This window comes from Octopus sinensis, linkage group LG4, assembly GCF_006345805.1.
Source record: "Octopus sinensis linkage group LG4, ASM634580v1, whole genome shotgun sequence".
NCBI classification, from domain to species: Eukaryota; Metazoa; Mollusca; class Cephalopoda; order Octopoda; family Octopodidae; genus Octopus; species Octopus sinensis.
The window spans coordinates 26,940,094-26,963,116 of NC_043000.1; the positions used below are offsets into that span (position 1 = coordinate 26,940,094).

General features: G+C 36.6%; 1 long non-coding RNA gene across 1 annotated transcript; it reads right to left on the reverse strand.

The window, feature by feature from the left end:
* Positions 1-4,571: 4,571 nt before the first annotated feature.
* On the reverse strand, positions 4,572-10,973 carry LOC118763216. Its single transcript, XR_004998966.1, has 3 exons — positions 10,960-10,973; positions 5,951-5,961; positions 4,572-4,645 (listed from the first exon to the last, which is right to left on the reverse strand). It is a non-coding gene; the product is annotated as an uncharacterized LOC118763216 (long non-coding RNA).
* Between the last annotated feature and the right edge of the window lie 12,050 nt (positions 10,974-23,023).

Here is a 23,023-nt window from a genome sequence, read left to right on the forward strand (position 1 = left end):
AATATTGCGCAACTGCAACAGGATTTGGACACAATATACAGGTGGGCTGAAGACAACAACATGCAGTATAATGCAGGTAAGTTCCAGGCCCTGCGCTGCCGGCACACAAAGGTAAACGACGTACAGACTGGATACACTGGCCCAGGAAGAATTGCAATCCCTGAGTCAAAATCAGTGCGTGACCTAGGCATTGACATGAGCAATGATGCATCTTTCCAAGTGCATATTACTAATCTGATGATAAAATGCAGACGGCTAGCTGGATGGATCTCCGAACTTTCAGAACAAGAGAGAAGGAGACACTGATGGTCCTATGGAAAACATTCGTCCTCAGCCGCTTGGACTACTGCTCATCACACAATATAAAACTAACAGCAGAACTCGAAGCAATTCAGAGAAGTTACACAAAGAAAATCGTCTCAATGTAAAATATCAGCTACTGGGAAAGACTGAAAGTATTAATCCTCTTCTCCCTAGAGCGGAGGAGGGAGAGATATGCGGTGATATACATCTGGAAAATCCTGGAGGGTCTTGTCCCAAACTTTGGCATTCAAAGTTACCCCAACCGCAGAACGGGACGCCACTGCATGGTGCCAAAGATTCCAACATCACCATCAAAATACAGGTCCAGATACTGCAACAGATTGGGTTTCAGAGGACCACAGCTCTTTAACATCCTCCCTAAATGCCTGAGAGACTTACATGATGTGGATGTGGGTTTCTTTAAAACTAAACTGGATCTCTTCTTATCGGGAGCCCCAGATGAACCTACCTCACGACAGGAGACGCAGATGCGGGCAGCAGCATCGAACTCCCTTGTTGATCAAGTGCCACGTATCAGAGGTGGATTCACATATAAGTGTAGCTCATTCAGCGGTGGTGCCCCAGCATGGCCGGGCTAAAACATTTTTAAGGATTTATGGATTTTTATGATATATATATATATATATATATATATATATATATATATATATATATATATATATATATATATACAACATACATACATACACATGTGTATGTACAATTCCCAACAAACAAATCCTTTAATGATTCGTTACAATTGTTTCTGTACAAGCTTTGCTTGCAACTCCAGTTTACTGAAAATGTCGAAATGAAAATGTACGTAATGTTTGCGTTATTAGACATTGGAGTGGTACTTCATTAGACTTGCTTACGTCATAGTGGCGCACTTACATTGTGCAAAGACACACAGTGTAAGAGCGTACCTTTGATGCAAGTCTGGGGAAGTGCCGCTCGAATGTCTAATAACGCAAACGTTAAGTAGATTTTCACTCCGAAGTGTAAATTGGCGTTGCAAGCAGAATTGGTACACAAGCAATTGTAGCGAATCATTAAACATGTGTTAAGAATTTCTGCATTTTATTTGGATTATATTTTTCATTCGCCACATCTACAGTTTTACCGCTGAGAAACCAGGATTCTGTACCCTTAAAGCACCTCGGTATTAGGCTGGAATTAGTATAAAGAAAAGAGAGAAGAGAGAATATTCAATTGTTTTTATTATGCATTCATTTCTATTATATTTTCGCCTACGTAACGTTTCAACGGCTTTCAAGTTACGTTCTAGGAATCTATTAGTGTAGTCCATCAAGGTTTTTATAAGGACATTTTGACCTCTAGTTTCATTTCATCGAAATGGAAGATAACACCGACCAAAATATTTTTTTATTTGTTTATTCAACCGCATGGTGGTATCGTTCTAAATATAGCTCAAACTAAACTGCGTATATGCGTATGTATGTATATATACATACACGCATAGGCGTTGTGTGCTAGGAAGCTTCATTCAATATTACATGGTTTTGTGTTCAGTCCAACTGCGTGGCACCTTGGACAAATGTCTTCTATTGCCGCGAGCCGATAAAAAGCTTATGAGTGGATTTTGTTGCCGGAAACTTAAAAAGGGACGGTTGGATGTGTGTATGTATATATATATGTATATATATAATGATAAATCTCAGAGCGAGTTATAAACAGTAGCGGTAACACATCGTGACGCATATTTGCCATTTGAATATGGCTTACCCATAAGAGTAGATGCTACTGTAGTTTGTAGCCCCAGGAAGATATCTCCTCCGGCTGGCTATAGACACACTATCTGTGTTCTCTCAGTATACACGTATGTATGTATGTATATATATATATATATATATATATATATATATATGAGGTGACAAAGGAATACACGCTTATCCTACGAACTTGATTAACTTACAGCTGGTTTTTTGGCTATAAGAGGCAGTGGAATCAAGTACTCAGCTATCATAGCAGAAAGAGAAGGAAGTTAATGAAGTACACGGAATAACCGACGAACTGGAACGTGAAACCCTGATTAACAGTTTCATTCTTAAATAAGATATCACTATTTCACTGTCTAATTTAAGAAAAAACAGAATAGTTTCAGATGCGAAACTTTGTTATTTGAATTTCAGGAGTAGAAATGTCGAGAGCAATTTATCTATTGCTAGAGATAATACATTAGAGAAAAAATATCAGCGCGTTGCAATATTCTTGGGAGATACATTGATATGAAAATATGACGTGAATCTAAAATATAATAAGATATTTGCTTATCATAATCTGTTGTAGACAATGATTATTGTAGAACATAAAATAGGAATTCATGAGGGATTAATATTTTGATTTCTTTCGTATATACGTTCAGATACCAGCCTGTTTCAAAAATGTCCGTCTGTTACTGTGGTGATTATAGGCACGTATAAAACCAAATGCTCTTTATCTTCAAGTGTGTTGATGTGTGATAAATATATGTCTGTGTATGCATAATGGAAAGTGGGAAAGAGAGGTGAGTAAGGAAAATGTGAGTGTGTGAGAGATAGATTGAGAAAACGAGATAATGTTGATGAAAGGACAGAGAGGGTGAAAAGATACAGTGTTGCAAGCAGGGAATGAGTGAGTGAGTGAGCGAGTGAGGGAGGGAAATTGAAAGAAAGTGAAAGCGGGTGAAAAAGAAAGCGGTAGAGAAAAGTAAAACAAGGAAGGGAGAAAGCAACAACGAAATCGAGGGAAAAAGATAGCGAGAGTCAGAAGGAAAGAGAGAGAGAGAGAGAGAGAGAATGGAAAAGAGAGAGAATGGGAGAGAGATAAATAGACAGAAGAAGTGAGAGAAATTGAGGGGTCGAGTGTATAGGTAGGAAGTTCGTTTCATGACTATGTAGTTCGGGGTTCAAACTCTCACTGCGTCCTCTTAACACCTAAAATTCTATAGAAGTGTGGAAACCAGTTAAGATGATAATTCCTGGTCATGGGTGGTGGGCTTAAAGTGTTCCCCGATTTGACACCAGATAGGCCATGGTTATTATGTCCATTCGGTTGCAAGCACAATAAACCAAATAGTAGTACGTATTTTGCTTTTATTAACTCAAGCTGTTCTTTCTATAACGCATCGTAGGCGCAGGAGAGCCTGTGTGGTAAGTAGCTCGCTTACCAACAACATAGTTCCGGGTTCAGTCCCACTGCGTGGCATCTAGGGCAAGTGTCTTCTAATATGGCCTCGGGCCGAGCAGAGACTTGTGAGTGGATTTGGTAGACGGCAACTGAAAGAAGCCCGTCGTGTATATATATATATATATATATATATATATATATATATATATATATATATATATATATATATATGTGTGTGTGTGTGGTGTGTGTGTGTGTGTGTGTATGTATATGTTTGTGTGTCTGTGTTTGTACCCCCAGCATCGCTTGACAATCGATGCTGGTGTGTTTACGGCCCCCGTAATTTAGCGGTTCGACAAAAGAGGCCGATAGAATATGTACTAGGCTTAGAAATAATAAGTCCTGGGGTCATTTTGCAGGACTAAAGGCGGTGCTCCAGCATGGCCGCATTCAAATGACTGAAACAAATAAAAGAATAAAGAAAAGAATACTCTCAGATAATTGATTCTTTATGGCAGAACATCTGTAAGCGAATGGAAGTCATTACGTCATCTCTTTGATCATTTAAATATATATATATATATATATATATATATATATATATTATATATATATATATATACATATATATATATATTATATATATATATATATATATATACATATATATATATATATATATATATATATATATATTATATATATATATATACATATATTATATATATATATATAATATATATATATATATATATATATACATATATATATATATATATATATATATATTATATATATATATATATATATATATTATATATATATATATATAATATATATGGAACAATAAAACGTTCGGACATATAGACGATACAAAGGCGGACAAGAGAAGCAACAATTAGAAGGACAGGCCAAAAAAAAAAACCGGGTCATTCGTGGTTTTCTTTTCTCAGTAAAGCACCAGAAGTCACAACTATTTCGGGCAGTTACTCTTGAGATGGTTCGATCTGGTTGCCCCCAAAAAGTCTAAGCTAAGAGCATTAGACCCGTTTGTAAGAAAGCTAGCGAATGTGTACGGCAACAAAGAGACAAAAGACAAATAAACAAATAAAAAGAGAGAACATGGTACACAATTATATATATTGTACGTATTTGTATTTGGTTTGCAAGATTCTTGATGTAAATTTGTGTTTTGAAAGAAATACTATTGAAACTTGGGAGGGGCATTATACCCATTTCTTTATTACCCACAAGGGGCTAAACATAGAGAGGACAAGCATGGACAGACATAGGTATTAAGTCGATTATATCGACCCCAGTGCTTAACTGGTACTTAATTTATCGACCCCAAAAGGATGAAAGGCAAAGTCGACCTCGGCGGAATATGAACTCACAACGTAACGGCAGCCGAAATACCGCTAAGCATTTCGCCCGACGTGCTAATGATTCTGGGAGGGGCATTATACCAGTAATAATAAACACACGCACTGGTTCGGTCCTTTATTGTTATTGTTAGTTAATGGGTTTGTTACTTCATTAACCAATTTATCGATCAGCCGTTTTCTTACTAGTTATTCAAACTCATATGTCAAACACTTTGGTCAAACTGTTAATTGTTTAAATGTTCAGTATTGTTAATGTTGTCATTTCCTTTTTTTTTTCAATTATTTCATCGCATTGTTGCCATCTCTTCAGTGACACGTCTCTCTACTTCCATTTCTAATAAGATATTTGCTTATAATATGTTGTACACATTGCAACAGATAATCTGTGTAAACAAACACGAAAGGCTTTGTAACATACGGAGAGAAAGCTACAATGGTCGCGGTTCGTTCATCACTTTTCAGTCATTTGTTTGTATTTGAAAATTTTCGCATCTAATCGGAGAATAGAATATTATTCCACACACTGAAGACTTCTTACAAGTGCCACCACCAAAACATACAAGAAAACCCGTAATTCCATATACGCAGAAGCAAAGGAGCTAGCCACCCGCCTTGACATAGAGGATCGCGTGGCGTGCCACGCCATACCACGCGATCTCCCACCACCACCATATTACACTTAAGGACCATAAGTCTAACTTCCACTCCAGGGCCAAATGAGATAGGTATTATTAGCAAATGTATTCTCGATACTATCAACTCCGATATCAGAGGAGCTACAGGATTAATTCAATGGGACTCCAGCGCAGCCGTCGTAGACTAGTCCCGAGATCGAGAATAAATCAGCCTATAGGTTCACCCTGTTCGTCATTGTCGACTTCTTCCCTTCCATATCTCAGCTCCTCCTTCATAAGGCCCTAACGTTTGCTGACAATACACCGGCATTAGTGGCCTTCACATCAGAATTATCATGAATGTCAGAAATTCAATTGTAGCCCACGACGATTCCTTCTGGTTGAAAAGAGAAGGCGAACCATCGTTCGGCGTCTCTATAGGGTGCAATGGCGGAGTTGAAATCGCCGACCTCGTCGACATATGCATCTTGGATTCCCTCAAGGGACGTACCCACCCACATTGGTCGGCACTCTATAGGGACGACGGCGTGACTATCTAAAGCCGTATGACCAGCCACAACATGGACAGGTTCAAGAAGGCCTTGACAGAAGTATTTAAGGAACTCGGTCTGTCCATAACGGTTGCAAAAAACCTAACTACAGTCAATTTCTTGGACCTGAGTACGGGCACATATTACCCGTACAGGAAGCCTAACTAGAATACAGTATACATCCAAAAGACCTCACCCCCACTGTAATTAGGAACCTGATTCCAGCCATTAGAAGACAATTATGTAATTTCTAGGAAAAGAGCCGTCCCCGCTACGACGTTGCTTTGGCTAGGAGCGGGTTTGCTGAGAAGCTCACGTATGTGGACAAATTCCAAACAGCCTCTCTTCACCCCAAAAGGATTAGGAGAGGGAAAATTATATGGTTTAACCCCACTTTCAACGTATAAGTTACTATCAACATAGATAGGGGCTTCCTATCGTTAATTAAGAAACACTTCCCCATAATGTCAAGGTGAGCAACTCCTGGTTAGAAAACATCGCATCTAACATCGCATGCATCAACAGACGTAAAAATGCACCCACACCACCCCAAACCCAACCTGCAACGTCCGAAACCCCGCTGTACGCATCCTAGAATGATCTTTCCTATCAAGGGCCGTATTATACAGAACTACCCTTACTCCATCCGATGGCATTACTAGGCACTATACGGGTATGACAGTTAATGATTTCAAGGGAAAATATTCCCAGCATATGTATTCATTCAGATCCAGGGACAGAGATAGATTTACTTCCCTGTCTCGTTTTCTCTGGAGACTCCGTGATTTCCGAGATAAAATACCCAGCATCAAGTGGTGTATTATCGACAGGGCGCACCCAACCGCCAGCTCTTCCTCCGCGAAAAACTACATATCCTTCAACAACCCGTATCATCCATCAACAAGAAATACAATTTATCGTATCGTTGTCACCAGAGGTATGCTCTTCTGGCTAATTTTAGGCCTCTGACTGCCGATATCTAGTATGTACCACATTAGCACCAACTGCTACTCTGCAACCAACAGCTGGTGTTACTCTATTTGTTATTAAAGTCTGTTTATTCGATCCCCTTGGAATACAGTAAAACTCAACAACCATTCTTGGATATACTAATCATCAAAAGACAAAATCATTGAAACATATATTCACTACAAACAGATTCTAAACAATACTTATTGTTCTCCTCATGCCATCTCAAACACACAAAAGTAATATCCCCTTTTAAACAGCATTTGGTAGTGAAGCGATACTACCTAGTACGGGCGAACTGGGGTTTTGAGGAGTGCAGAACTGTGGTTTTGAATAGATGTCAGGCTTAAAGATTACTAGGGCCGATTCGCTCAGCTTATGTTTATCAATGCGGTGCCCCGGCATGGCCTCAGTGCAATGACTGAAATGTGAAGAACGATAAAAGACAAAGATATATCTTAATTATGCACTTCATATGCATACGAGGGGCGTTCAATAAGTAATGCCTCTGACCCACTTGCAATTGTTTGATCTAGCTGGAGTTTTGCTTGTGCAATTACCTATATCTCTATAGATTAAGTGGTAAATTACAGCTCTGGACTAATTGTGGTTTCTGATTTACAGGTGTTTAAACTGAGTCAAGTGTGAAATGGAGCCTGTTGAATGTCGGGCATTGATCCGCTTTTTATATTTGAAAGGACGCACACCACGGGAGACTTTTGATGAAATGAAAGTAACTTATGGTGATGATGCCCCATCATATGACCTTGTAAAACGCTGGCATTGTGAATTCAAACATGGTCGGAACTCTGTGGAAACAGCTCCCAGATCTGGTCGCCCCCTACTGCTATTGATGAGGCATCTGTCCATCAAGTTGAAGCTGCCATTTTGGAAGATCGACGCATAACTATTCGGCAAATAGCCCATGAGGTCAAGATTAGTACCGGGTCTGTGGAATCCAATCATTCATGACCATTTGCATATGTCTGGCAGATGGATTCCCAGGTTGCTCATACCTTTCCGGAAGCAAGAATGCGTCGAGTGCTCGAGGATGAATTTGGAGATGTGCCAAGAAGATGAGTCAACATTTTTCAAAAGAATGATTACACAGGATGAAACCTGGGTCCATCACTATGATCCAGAGACAAAAGCCCAGTCAATGCAGTGGAAGCACCGTGACTCACCTCCTCCAAAGAAGGCAAGGGTGCAGCCCTTCACTAGCAAGGTCATGCTCATAGTCTTCTGGGACCAGGACGGAGTAGTGATGACAGATTTCCTGGCAAAGGGTACTACAATTACAGGAGCCTATTATGCTTCACTTTTGATGAAATTAAGAGAAGCTATCAAAATCAAGAGGCGGGGCAAGATCAGCAAAGGCATCCTCCTCCTGCAGGACAACGCTCCGGTCCACAACTCGATGGTCGCCAGATCAGAAGCACAGGCGTGCGGCTATGAACTCCTCCCCCTTGCCCCTACTCTCTTGACCTTGCACCCTCTGATTTTCACCTCTTCCCAGCCATGAAGTTGTTTTTGAAAGGAAAGCGTTTCCCAGATGATGCAGCCTTGATTTCTGACGTCATGTCGTTGTTGGAGGACCAAGCTGGGGTCTTCTACAAAAACGGTCTCCAGAGCTGCATTAGACGATGGTAGAAATGCGTAACTATGAGTGGTTTCTATGTAGAAAAAGACTAATAACTGTGCCAAGTTTCGTTGCTCTACTGCTATGGGAAGTGGGTCAGGGGCATTACTTATTGAACACCCCTCGTAGCTGTTTGTTTCCTCTTCGTCTAAGCCCGCTACTATCATCCTCCATTATAAATAATCGAACATGTCTTCATCAATCGAATATGATGTATGAGCAGAAGCCAGTGTTATAGGAATATGACGGTATATAATGAATTAAGTAATAATATAATATCTTAAAATAATGACTATGTCAAAGCAAACGAAATATTTTGGGAAATAACCGCTGGCCTTTACATGTATAATCCATGCCTGGCAGACTCTGCTGTTATTAGCTTGGTGTTTTAGAAATAACTTTTGTCTGATACACACAAACATAAACACACACTAACACTTCACAGACAATCACTACCGTACGTTTACACCAAAGAATTGTATAAATTTCAATCTACTTTCATCTCACATCTATTGGTTTCAAAACGGATTTCTAAGCTAATATAAATACTAGTTTACTTACGGCATTAACACTACTAATATTATCATTTCAGTTATTATTTCTAAAATCTAGATAGTAATATTGCCATCGCTGATCAGTCAATATGGCGCCTATCTGACGAGAGATCAACACTTCTATTGACGACATTATCACAAAGTTCGGCTGAAATTGAATCTTATGTCTGCGGTATTCATCTTTTTGCTATCAAACCAATCGTATTTTTATAACAGTATTTCTATTTATTACCTTTTTCTCCCCACATCATGTCTCCCCATATCGAATGTTCAGTTTTTCACTTACAGGGCAGATTTTTGATCTTTCATTTGTTACTAAACTTTTCTTTTTGTTTTGAGCGTCCTTTTGCAATGTATGTATATATGTATGCATGTATGTCTGTACTTACGTATGCACTTTTATGCATAGATAGGCATATATATATATATGATATATAAATAATATATACATATATGCATATATACACACATATATATATACATACGTACATATATATGTATATTTACATGCATATATGGGTACAGGATATAAAACAAACGTAGACAATATGAGAAACGAAAACATAAAAACAAAAACATAAAAAACGTACTTTTTTCGAAAAACGGAAAAAAAACAGAGAAACGAAACATGCAAACATAAAGAACATTCTCTTCATCATTGGTCTTACAAATGAAACTTAAATTAAGTTAATGAATGTGAGTCGGTGCTTGGTAGCAAAATATATTATACCTCTGTGACTAGCGTATGCATAAAATGACACATTCTGTTTCTAAAGGAAGATTGACCATGTTGCCTTTGTGCTATGCAAATATTTATCTATAAACATTTTCTGTCTGCCATATTTATATATGCTATTTACTCTTTATTTTTGATACAAAAACATTTATTGGAGTGCGGCCGACTGGGGCATCATATTCAGTACTAATTTCAATACAGAACTTAACCTATCGACCTATATTTATTGATAATTGTGAAATGCCTAGGTTACTTAGTATGCAAAAGGCCTTTGATTTTTATCTTCTACAGGTGGTGTTGGTACAAACACATTCGCTGAAAAATGGACATACACTCACACACACACACACACAAACACACACACCACATACTCTCTGTCTTTCACACAAACAAATATATATATATATATATATATATATATATATATATATATATATATATATATATATATATATCAATATACACACACATACACACACATATATATAAATATATGCACACAGACATATAAACTTTCACTTTAGATGTGTTAGTGACATATATTATTAAATGTAAATTCACTGCGCTTTACTGCAGAGAAAAACATTCTCGTTTATGGTAAACTGTGTAAATACAAAATATGTGACAAGCATATTTGAACTAACCAAAGGTATATTTGTTTCATATCTCTGCCTCTTCTTACTGCTTATGAGTTTGTTCGAACCAGGTGCTCCACGAGTGCAGATCAACCACTAGTATTGTCTGATTTATTACGAAGCCACGCCTTGGTCAGCTCAGGATTGCCTATCTTTTGTAACTCTTTCTGAAGAGGACATAACTAGTCAGAAACGTGAGCAGATCTCCGATAGACGGTACCTCACAACTGATAACTGTGTATTTGCACATTTAGAAATTAGTGAGAACATTTTATTCGCGGTAAACTGCAACGAAATGGACTTGAGAAGATAAAATATTTCACATATTTGAGTTACCCTAAAGTCTGTTTACTTCACATCACTGTTTCGCATTAATATCAATGTAGGCATGTGCATACACACAAATACACACAAACACTAGCACATACACACTAACACACATACACAAACACACACACACATATATATTTTAAAGCTTTCGCTCGTTACAAGTTCCTTAGACACTGAAAAGGCAACTAGAATAAAATGGACGCTAGACAGAAGTCAATAGGTGACGATGTACATTTGACTTAAATGACTGGAGGTTATATTGAAGAGGAAAACAAGACTGTAGAAGGGAATTCCAAAGTTCAGCAGTGTGAGCGAAAGAATTGGTACTGTAATGTGCTTGACGACACTTAGGAGGTTGCACAGTATACTGAAGTGAACTGGATGCAAGTCTAGTTGATCACTGATAGGTTCTTAAATGAGGAACCAGAGAAGAGAGCTCAGCGGAGCAATGTCCATGAAAATACTTATAGAAAACATACAAGGAAGCCACACGACGACGATGAGAGAGTAAATCCAATTTAGATGATAGATCAGGACCAACAGCATTACATATGTGACAACAGAATTGTATCAGGAGTGAGATACCTCATCAAACGAAGGAGTGAGCCTATCATCATTGGAGCTGATTTGGCAACAGATTTAATGTAAGTCCTTCAAGAAAAATCATTACATTTAAAGGAGACCCTAATTCCGATGTATTTAATCTTGAATCACGATTGATGATATATATTCTCATTATATGAGATGAAGTGGGGTACCATATACTAGAGATCTCAACCCAATTTTTTCTTCCACTTTGCAAGCATTTAATATCTCTCAGGTGTGGCTATACCTCTTCAGCACCCTCACATCACCTCGCTTGGACATCTATCCGAAGTTTTAATTCTATGTTAATACAGATTCCCAAGTGTTAGCAGTGTGATCTAACTGTATTCTGTTCGTAGATGTTATTACAGGAAGAAATGTGTTATTACTCTTAACAAATACTTAGATTTTTAAAAGGGTGAAATGATAACGTATATATATAGAAAGAGCGTGAAACGTATGTGTTGTCTATCGTGAGGCTTGCATATTTTCGAAACTGTTTGCTTACAAAATAAGCTGTTCCTGTCATACTTATAATGTGTGTTTTTTCCCACATGATAGAGTATTCAGTGAGTTCTTTTTTGAAGATGATAAGCCATGCGTTGTATTGCTAACTCGTCGTGCGATCACGTAGAGGCTCGCTCGTTTTCTTTGTATAGGTCTTCGAGTGCAAGTAGAGCAGTTGTGTTTATTACGTACGTCTCATGAGTGTCTATTGTATTACTGAATCCACCTTTTCTAATCACGGCTCTGTAAAATAACAACATCAGTGCAATGAATGGAAGATGGAAAGATCGTTATATGTAGAGCTACCAGTCAGCAAGAGTTAATGCTATATCAATTTAAATTTACTTTCAATTTCCACAAAGAAATCAACGAATTGGTTGGGCGAAAGCGATGGATATTGCCGAATGATTTAGTTATATAGTTCAAGTAGATTAACCTTACGGAGCACTTAAGTCATTTTTCATCAGATCAAAATAAATAAGTAAATACAACATCATTTAAACCATTGTAACTCTGTGACACGTAGAGCTCTAAGCTTCATTCAATGCTAACTATTGAAGCCAGGAGGAAATAGATAAGTAGCAGATTTCAGAGATTATAGATATAGATAACATTTCAAATATACAATTACACAATGTGAATTAATTAAATACTAAACCGTAGGTTAGTAACTTAAATGTGAAATGAACTAATATCTTAAACATATTGACACTAGGCGTTATAGGAGAAATTTTAAAGTTCAAAATTCTCTCCCATATCACTTAGCTAAACGCACATCAGCTGAAGATATGACAATAGACTGTTATCACTTTTAATCTAGCGGCGATAATGTGGCAGCATATATATCCATGAATTTTCCCATTCACTGCTACCTAACAAGGTGATTGTTTATCAGCAAGAATGTGCAGGGATGGCAACTGTCAACTACTCGTAGATATTTGAAATGAGAAATGTCAGAGTTAGAAAGGTCGCTGAAGCATCGAACATACACACCCGGAGTTTTCGTTGGCATTTCATATTTTTCATCACTTTAAGCGTTTCCTGGCGTTTGCGTATAGATTTGGCTGGCATCTCTCGGTTAATAATGGCTGACTGCTGGTTGATGGCAGTCGTTTGTTAAAAGTGTTGGGACTCTTGTTCCACAGGCTATATATATGGAAGTAATCGGAGAATGAAATTCGATTCCAGCCTCACTTCTAGATGCTTTCTTAACACACACACACACACACATCAGAAACAAACACAGTTATGTATGTATGTATGTATGTATGTATGTATGTATGTATGTATGTATGAATGTATGTATGTATGTATGTATGTAAGTATGTATGTATGTATGTATGTATGTATGTATCTATCTATCTATCTATCTACATCTCTATTTGTACACATTTTTATATTGTGAATGTGCGCTTAGGTTTATATACATGCATACATACATACATACATACATACATACATACATACATACATACACACACATATATATGCTTGGAGGGACGCTTAAAGTTAAAACTACCAAAATAAATAAACACATAGTACCGAATGCAACTCTCGAAGTAAGTCATTTAAAAACAGAACTTAGCTGCACATCACTGTGATTTCATAATCCACGCTAACTACTTGGATAAATATTATAAAGATTTTATCCTATTTCAAAATTATATATATATATGTATATAATATATATATATATATATATATATATATATATATATATATATATATATATATATATATATATATGTACATATATATATATCCACACACCTACACATGCAAGCATCCACACGTCAAGGTCACCAGCCCCAATCCACGCTCACACACTTACACCCAATCACTACACACGTACGCGCACCTCGTTTTGGAATCACCACTACTTTATTATCTCTCCTTCTTCCTAGCACCCCTGTCTGACCACCTCCGTCCAGTCAGCCATCCAGCGGGCATGATCAACCGCTAGCCACTAAAGTTTTTTTTTTCATTCTCTCTCCCTTTATTTTTTCGCTTTCGCTTCTGTTGAAGAGCAGCGACTCGAAACGCAAAACGTTCACCTTCCCCAGCGTGAAACTACTACACCTGTTTTCTGTTCGTACACCAGACTTCGTCTTTTGTTTCTTTTTGTAGATTCCAACTATATATATATATACACACACACACACATATGTATTTATATATGTATGTGTGTATGTATACACACACACACACACACACACACATATATATATATATGTATACAAATATATATATATATATATATATATATATATTACGTCATATGTAAACAAGCATAAGTTTGTTTTTGAAGCGCTGAAATATATTGTAGTAAAAGTAGAAAGATATATTTTTCATCATGGCTGGTTGCTTATAAATTTTTCTGTTGTTAAAGGATTTTATCTTATACATGCTTTTCTATCAGTTCTTACGTGTTGAAAAATGTTTCTTTCTACTTGTATGGATCTACACACTAAGTCAAATATTTCTATGATCATCTGTTTTCAAGCTTATAAATATTTTAGTCCATACACAACTAATTACGGGCAACACCGAGAAACATTTTATTCGACATTTGTGCGTATTCTCGGTCAATGAGAACCCTGAGTACATTTCCGTTGCCATTTTAGTGCTGTAAACTTTATCCTTTATGAGTTGCTCTAAAAAAGTTTAGTGGTGTTGCTCCGGGTAATACGGAAGGTGTTCTATTGAAGCTGCTTATCAAATCCACCTGTACTGCAAAAACCTCATCAATAGGAGACCATACACATCTGTGGTTGTGTAGGGATGCTGCATCTTGCGTTAAATAAAGCTTCACATTTTGAAAGACTTCTTGAATGCTTGACATGACAAATTGTTGCTGTAAGTTCAAGTGAATGGGATCAGTCACAATACGGTAAGAAAAAATGGTTAATACTTTTCATGAAATGACACACGTCACTGAAACTCCCAATAAATTAATATGGTGTCTATCTAATATATCTAAATTACTAAGATGTATTTCTATAAGTGTAGAAACGTATATTTAAGAAGTGAAATGAACCAACATAAATATATATTCTTCTTACTAAAATGACGTCTCCTGAAACACAGCAATCTTTAATAAATAATAATTGCATAAATGTCGTTGTCTTATAATTGGTCTCTTAAATAACCAAAATATGACATATACAAATGAATATTTATTATTTAATGACTGAACATTGTTTTTCATCTAATTCAAATTTAAAATACTCAGTTTGTTTCTGACACGTCTTATGAGGCCGGAGATTACCCAGATTCTCGAGGCCTTTAAGCTGGGAGTAAAATGCGCGCCTATGAATGGGACAAAAGTATTATCCTCGTGACATTGGTAATTACTTTCAGCTGATTGTAATGGAGCAACATATATATAATGAAGTGTCTTGACCAAGGAAAAGACGCACTATCGGTCCAGAAACGAATCCAGGGCTATCGATAGTGATCACTAATCTAAGCATCGCGCCTTCATTCACATAAATAACAATTATTCATAAATAATAACCAGCGCGAAGAAAGCATTAATCATTGAAAAATATTATCTTAGTTACGAGGCTGAATACGATAAACTTCATTAGTCAACTTCATCAAATTTCTTCTCAAGTCTCAACTTGTACGTCTTTAATTCGAAACACCACCACAAAAAGAACAACAAAAAACTGATTTTCGGCGCAGGAGTGGCTGTGTAGTAAGTAGTTTGCTTACCAACCACATGGTTCCAGGTTCAGTCCCCCTGCGTGGCTAGCCCTTAGAGGGCAAAGAAATTTTGTTTCTTCCCACGTATTGTGGGAAGAGGTTGACAAGAGCTTGGGTCTGCGGGTTGCCACCCGGAATTAAGCCCGAGTAGATAGAGGAGACTATCCGCCGGGGTCTGGGTGGCAGCAGAGCCAAGCTCCTGAATGTGAAAGTTTTTCCTGCGGCTGATTGGGTTGGGTCAAAAGCTGTTTTGACCATGTGGACCCAATCAACCAATTTGGTTTTTCTAGAATTTTTGAAAATTACCGGGTGCATGTACCCAGTGATTCTTCAGGATCGCCCCCACCCCAGGTGTCTGGAGTCTGGCCATATAAAAAAAACTATTCCCAGGAACAAAGTAAGGTCTTGGAGCAGTTGGTTGAGCCCTCTGTAGAAGAGGAAACGAAGGCAGCTGAGGAGGCGGAGGACCCGTCAAAGAAGGGCCTCATGAGGAAGAAAGTGAGCAACAATGGGTGCTCACCGAAGATTCCTAGGAATGAGAGTGGGGTGCGAATCTCCCGGTCACGGAGGAGACGCGCCCTCCCTCAGGTGAAAAGAAAAAAGAGCAAGAGGAAGAGAAACGAGACATTGTCGGCAGTCGGTGACATAGTATCGGAATGTCCCTGAACATCGTCAGTAGGGGTTGTACCACTGGCTGGAGTTGTGTATATATAAACAACGGGTATCTTTTAATTTCCGTCTACCAAAGAGGTAGAAACAACACATAAGTAAGTCTAAGACATTTCAATTTAAGATGGAATTCAGATAAAAATTATTTCTAAAGAATTATTTAAAAGATTATATAAAAATGTTATTACGGTTTCGATGATTCTTATCTTATCAGTAAAAATTTATAAAACTTTGAAGGAAAGACCGTTTATTTTCTGTCTGGGGTTCAAAAACATGTCCTGATCCCAAGGCAGACATGTTCTTGACTCCCAGATAGAAGATCAATTGTTTTCACTGCAAATTTTTATAATTTTTTACTAATATTTAACAAGATGAGATTCATCGAATCCAGTAATATCTCCTTTATGTAAATTTTTAAATAATTCGTTAAAATCGTTTTTATTAAATTCCTTCTTAAATTGAAATGTCTTAGACTTACTTCTGTCCTTGATATATTAAAGTTTGATTTGCATATTTCTCCAATCTTTTTTCAGCCTATATATACGTGTGTGTGCGTATGTGTATGTGTGTCTGTTTGTGTCTGTGTTTGTCCCCACATCATCGTTTAACAACTGTTGTTGGTGTGTTTACGTTACCGTAACTTAGCGTTTCGGCCAAAGAGACCAATGAAATAAGTACTAGGCTTATAAAGAGTAAGCCCTGTGGTCGATTGGTTCGACTAAAAACCTTTCTCTAGTATGGCCGCAGTCAAATGACCGAAACAACTAACGAAAGAAGAAAAGAATATATATATATATATAATATATATATATATATATATATATATATATATATATTATATATATATATATATATATATATATATATATATATATATATATATATATATATGAGTGTGTGTCTCTGAGTGCATGTACATTTTTATATATACGCATGCACTTACATACGTGTTCTGGCATGCAGTTACATAAACATTCGTCTATGTTAATATCTCCATAGAACGTAAAAAGTATTTCAGCGCCAAATATGGCCAGAGACGGCGTATCACAGTTTCGTATTGGAAACAATCGTGTAACTACTAAAATGAATTATGTAAAATATACACAAGAACCATTCATTAGTTGCAGATGGATTTAGTTCGTTGGATTCATCACTGGTGCACGTTGTATCTACCTCGGATAGATGAAAATCACGTTCTTGTAGCAAGGGATTTCAAGTGAAAACAAAGAGCAAAACGAAATACAACCAATTACTTTACTGTACCATCAAGTCTATTACTCCCTTCTTGTGTATTATAGGCGTAGGAGTGGCTGTGTGGTAAGTATCTTGTTTACGAACCACATGGTTCCGGGTTCATTCCCATTGCGTGGCACCTTGGGCGAGTGTCTTCCTCTATAGCCTCGGGCCGACCAAAGCCTTGCGAGTGGATTTAGTAGACGGAAACTAAAAAAAGCCCGTCGTATTTATGTATATATATATATATATATATATATATATATATATATATATATATATATATATGTATCTGTGTATGTATATGTTTGCGTGTCTTCGTTTGCCCCCTCAACATCGCTTAATAACAGATGCTGGTGTGTTTACGTCCCCGTAACTTAGCGGTTCGGCAAAAGAGACCGGTAGAATAAGTACTAGGGTTATAAAGAATAAGTCCGCGGGTCGATTTGCTCGACTGGAGGCGGTGCTCTAGCATGACCGTAGTTAAATGACCGAAACAAGTAAAAGAGTAAAAGAGTGAGTAAAAAAGTAACTAGTTTCTCACAAGATGGTGACACAGAACCAAGCTATTATTGGATTTGAGTAAACTTCGTGAATATTTGACATTGTTATATGTGATTTTAAGCGACCTGCAAGGACCTTCTCTGTGTGGCGTGGCTTGGGTTACTTTTACAGAAACTAATGTTGTACTATCTTGTTTGTACACGTCACACTTCAATTACGTGTCTGCATTTGGTGTTAGAATTGGCGTGTTGTTTGGTGGTTAGTTATGTCTCCCGAATTCTTTGTTGGACAACTAAAGACTAATTTATTGAGTGTACATGAATATTACATCTAAAAGGTCACTCGGACCGAATGGTAACTTGTAATTATGAAGGCATAGGAATTAAAGTGATTAATTTAGAGTCAGGTTCCTATGCAGAGAAAGAGGGAATTGTAAAGGGAAAGCTAGTGCCTTACTGTCTAATAACGTGAGATTTCATACGGATAAGTGAATCATAGATGTTACTCATTGATGACCATCAGCAAGTCAGAAATAAGAAGTTTAATACGCAAACCTCAAGGGAGTAGAGCGACAGAATATATATATGTGTGTATGCGTGCGTGCTGGACTTTGTATCAGGCCATCTGTTAATGCATGTTGCTAGGAAATGATAATACTACTTTTTTTCTTTTAGAGAACTTTTATATCTGAATATGGGTTGGGGTATGCGTATTAGAAGATAATTTGATTTGTTGAAGCCAATTACGAAACAATGGTAATTTATAATGAAAAGTAAAGAAGCAAAAATCTATGAAGACATATTAAAGACAAAGTCCGAATACAAACCTCAATCTAAAGATAATATATATAATTTGTTGGCAAGGCCAAACAATATAGTTATCTATTATCCTGTTTTGGAAAGTCGGCCAGGTTTTACTATATCTTAAAGAAAAGACTATTGTCTCCACATATTCTAATCGAACTTATATCGAACAGCACAACATAATCATCGCCCATATATTAAATTCCTTATAAGGTCATCATCGGTTGGGGTATTGCTTACGACAGAAGGGAAATTAAGAAAGATTGCTGATTAAACTTTACCGACCTTTTCTGGTGAGTGGAAATATACAGGACAGTTATTTATTCACTTTTATTGTTATTGGTTAATCGATGGCATGATGTTTCATTCTGTTAACAGTGCTAATGCATTTCGAAAAGCAACGGAGTTCACACCACCATATTTAGGTTCCGTTGAAAATAAAAGGTTTCGTTCATAATAGAATTCCTGCTTCACTTATTGGTATCGAACGTGCTAGAGAAAAGCTAGGCTGAAGTTGTGTTACATCTCAGAATAAGTTGCGATTATTATTTGTATTCATTTCACTTATGTTAGTAGTCAATATGTTGCATTCCTTTAAGTCGGCGAGCTGGAAGAATCGTTAGCGCACTGGGCAAAATACTTAGCGGTATCTCGTCTGCCGTTACGTTCTGAGTTCAAATTCCGCCGAAGTCGACTTTGCCTTTCATCCTTTCGGGGTCGATAAATTAAGTACCAGTTACGCACTGGGGTGGATATAATCAACTTAATCCGTTTGTCTGTCCTTGTTTGTCCTCTCTGTGTTTAGCTCCTTGTGGGTAGTAAAGAAATAGGTATTTCGTTCATCGTTACATTCTGAATTCAAATTCCGCCGAGGTCGACTTTGCTTTTCATCATTTCGGGGTCGATAAAATAAGTACCAGCCTGAGTACTGGAGTCGATATAATCGATTTACCCCCTCCCGCGGAATTGCGGGTAATGAGCCAAAATTTGAAACCGCTATCTTCCATTCCTATTCTCTCTACAAATATAAGCTCGTATTCTCACGAATGATTAATGCATCTGTTGGCGTGAAGAGTTTGTTATACAAGATTTCCGGTCGAGCGCAATTTGGAACCAGCCTGTTACATTCTATACAGGATGCAATTGAAATGTACATAAAAAAATAACAGCGAAGCTATAGGAGACGTGCCACATGATTATTTCAATTGTTAGAAGAAGATCCTAAATTTATATTAACTGCCTTAATAAAAAGGAAAGAGGCTTTTGTTAATTTGCTTTCAAACGCAGTAATGTATCTGACAGTATTGCCACTAGGCAAGCTGGCAGAAACGTTAGCACGCCGGACGAAATGCCTAGCGGTATTTCGTCTGCCGTTACGTTCTGAGTTCAAATTCCGCCGAGGTCGACTTTGCCTTTCATCCTTTCGGGGTCGATAAATTAAGTACCATTTACGTACTGGGGTCGATGTAATCGACCTAATCCCTTTGTCTGTCCTTGTTTGTCATCTCTATGTTTAGCCCCATGTGGGCAGTAAAGAAATAAGTATTGCCACTAGGTGAAAGTAATTTACCACAGATTTGCTCAATCAAGATCACTCCCGGTTCAAATATGGTTGTGTGTTTTATAAATTCGTTTTGGACCAGTGTTTGTTAGTTAATGCACAATGCAGAGAATCTTAGGTAAGATTGTCTCTTTTTGCCCCAGCTTGATCAATAATTCATGAGCGGAATTTACAGTTTCAAACGGAGAAGTAGCCAGACATGTGTCTGCCGCGAGTGTGCGTGTGTCTGTTCCGTGTGCGTGCGTGCATGTGCGTGTCTATATATATATATATATATATATATATGAGTCTCTGTGTGTGTGTGTATAAATATATATATATATATATATATATATATATATATATATATATATATATATATATATATATATATTATATATATATATATATATTTATTTATTTATATGTGTGTATGCATGTATTTCAATAATTGTAAAACTCTAGGGATGTTTGTGGGTACCCGAGATATCTCAGTATAGTATATTTTATCGTAGTTTGTTTTTGCATATCCATTTTCATACTTGACTTCGGCATTGCAGTACATTTTTTGTGATATTTAGACCTCTACATAAACGATTGAACACAATTTTTATTTGTTAATTCTCGACGAAAAAATGCATGACTTTCCTGACGTCAGCACATATACATACATACAGAATGCACACACATATAACAAAAGTCATGGTGTGTCAACACAAACACATGTCCGCTCTCTGTGACACATAAACACAGATATTCATAGTGCTCTCTATGAATATTCATAGACAGTCTATGTTCTCTACGTTGTAATATCTTAATATTAAGTTGAAAAACATTGAATATGGAACATTATTTATTGATTCATATTATTTGTATTATTATGTATATGTATATGTGTATGTATAAGAGTGTGAGTATATGCACTCATATATATATGTAAATGATTTATTATGGGTATGTACCCACACTTATATGAGTATATATGTAAGTTGGTTTATACCTTAGAATCTCCGAAGAGGCCTCAGGATATTTTTGTAAATGTCTCATTTATAACTTCATATTGACATACTATACATGGCTAATATAGGTAAAATGAGACATACTTATCTGCATGGCCGAAACAGCTGTAAGATATAGTGTATATTTATATTTATATCTATTTATATTTATTTATTTATATCCTCTTATAATGATTGTACTTATTGTATTGTATTACTCATTCATGTACGCTGTTTTGTTATATATTTTTATGTTTAACCTTAATGTTCTTATGTAGTGGTTTAATAAAGTATGTGATTGGGTATTACCTGGTAGTTGATTAATGATTTAGATGTATTTCTCCATTTTCTTATTTTGTATATATATATATATATACGGATACATATATATGTGTGCGTGTTTATGTGCGCTTCTATTTGAAATTATTTTTTATTGTAACGATAAGTGAGGAACACTATATATACATTTCTGTGGGAAAGAAGGTGAGTCTGAGTGTGAGAGTGTGCGTGTGTACATGCGCGTGTGTATGTGAATCTGTGTATGGGTCCGTGTGTATGTGCGCGAATCCGTGTCTGTGTTTTGTGTATACCCGTGTAAAATATTGTTACAAAACTATAATCACTCACCAAACGTGCTACAGTTAGGCCGTTACCAATAGCTGTAAAAAGTACCATAGTAACATTGTAAAACGAAATAACAATTGATTATTTTCAGTTTATCGATAATTGATTTATTTTACTTCACCCACAAAATATTGATTTTATTTTATTACTATATTATACTCATTTTCTCCTTTATAACTCTTAATATCTGCTTCATTTACTACGAATTTATATCTATTTTTCATGGATTACTTGTTAGATTTTTTTGAGATATTTTTGCTTTCTTCTCCTTTAGTTTCCTGCCATCATATTTTCTTCCTATTCTCGACAATTTCACTTTATTATTTGCCCCTCTCAGTCACCCGCCATATATCTGTGTGCGCCAATGTACGTGTGAGTGTGTCCTTGTTTCCGTTTGTGTCTTCACACATACTTTACTTTTTCATATATATATACATACATACAATTGTTCTGTCCACTAGTGAGAGAGAAAGAGAAAGACAGGATCAGAGAGAGAGACTGACAGACAACGAAAGAGACAGAGAGAGTGTGTATGTGCTTAAAACAGAGAATCGTTTCCAAGTTTTTTCTCGTGCTATGAAAAATTCTTATCGAAGTATATGTGTAAGTGTATGTGTAAGTATATATTTGTATATATGTATGTATATATATATACATATATGTTTATATATATATTTATATACATATATATATATATATGTATATATATATACATACATATATGTATATATATGTATATATATATATATGTATGTGTGTGTGAGTGTTTCATTGTAGTCCACAATGAAACGCTTGCATTGAAGTTTTTTTCCCTCACCATCACATACATGTGTGTGTATGCGTGTGTGCGTGTGTGTGTCTATATATACATACCCATTAATATGTGCATAATCCTTGAGTACTTCCTCCCTTGGATATCTTTAAATTATACACATACACATACACACACACACACAAACACACACACACACACGTATATATATATATGTGTGTGTGTGTGTGTGTAC